General features: G+C 45.2%; 1 pseudogene; it reads left to right on the top strand.

The window, feature by feature from the left end:
- Nucleotides 1–157: 157 nt before the first annotated feature.
- On the top strand, nucleotides 158–475 carry LOC106002276 (annotated as a pseudogene).
- Nucleotides 476–1,276: the final 801 nt, after the last annotated feature.

The raw sequence follows: 1,276 nt of genomic DNA, 5'->3' as shown, positions 1-1,276 counted from the left end.
GTTCTTTCTTGTTGTTTTGGTATTGGAGCTTGAACTCAGGGCGTGGGCACTATCTCTTAGCTTTTTCACTCAAAGCTGGCACTCTACCACTTGAGCCACAGCTTTACTTTCCGATTTTTAGTAGTTACTTGGAGATAAGAGTCTTGCTCGTGCACAGGTGCCTCACACACACCACAATGTCAAGAGGAAGGTCAGTTCAGTCAAAGGGGCAGCAAAGAATGAGCCCTAGAGAAGTTCGGCCAGGTTGTCAGTCAGGCCTGCTCCAACCAAAGTGGAAAACAAGCCCAAAAACCCATGGGAAAAGATGAATCTTCAGACAAGAAATTGCAAACAAAAGGAAAAAGTGGAGCAAAGGGCAAATAGGCTGAGGTGACCAGCCAGGAAACTAAAGATTTGCCTGAAGAAAACAGAGAGACTAAGAAGGTGGAGTATAGTCTCTGATGAAGCAGAAGAGGAGGAAGCCGAGTCTGACTAACCATGCAACTTATTAGCTGTCCCTGTCTCTCACCTTGTACAATCCAGAAGAATGTTTTTGTCAACTATTTTGTAAATGCAAGTTGTTTAGTAGCTCTAGAAACATTTTTCAAAAAAAGGAGGGAATCCCACTTTAGCGTAAATGACATGTGTTATTTTTGGTTTGGTTTGGTTTTTTTTAAGTGAGATCATTCACTGGTTATTTTTTGGTTCATGTAGAGAGCTGCTAGAGGCCGCACCTGGAAGATGGCGCCGGCTTCCGCCCTCCGCCTTCATGATGGCGAGCGCTCTCTGTGGTAAACAACTCCTTATATGGCTAAGGCAAAGAATCTGGCTTGCTTCCGCGCACCTGAACCTATTGGTGGTTCCCACGTGGCGTATCAGGGTTGGCTACCCAGTGGGTACTTAAGGCTGTGGGGAATTCTCCCCGGGGTTGGGGTCAGAAGATTGCTCAAAGGTCCTGAATAAACTGCAGAGAGAAGAGTTCGGTGTCGCGTCTTCCTTGCTGGTCGAGGCAGTAGCGACAGGTTCAACCAGAAAATAGTGGGCTATTGAATTATGGGAGGCATTGGCTGTCACTAGTGTTGGCTTAACATAACACTCCATAGATAGGGGATTAGTTTTCTATCCTGCAATGCAAGGCCGAGTAAATGGAAATTTGGGAATCACAATTATGTATCTCATGTCTTAAATATCTGAACGTCTACTCCTGTGTTGTTTTCCAGAAGAACTGTTTTCCTGAAGAAAACCACTCCTTGATCTTTTCTGTCAGAACTGTGTGTGTCTGTCACGCCTCCACTCA

This window comes from Dipodomys ordii, unplaced genomic scaffold, assembly GCF_000151885.1.
Source record: "Dipodomys ordii isolate 6190 unplaced genomic scaffold, Dord_2.0 Scaffold6379, whole genome shotgun sequence".
Classification (NCBI taxonomy): domain Eukaryota; kingdom Metazoa; phylum Chordata; class Mammalia; order Rodentia; family Heteromyidae; genus Dipodomys; species Dipodomys ordii.
The sequence above is the reverse complement of the archived record's forward strand: the minus strand, read 5'-3'. Positions and strand labels throughout refer to the sequence as shown.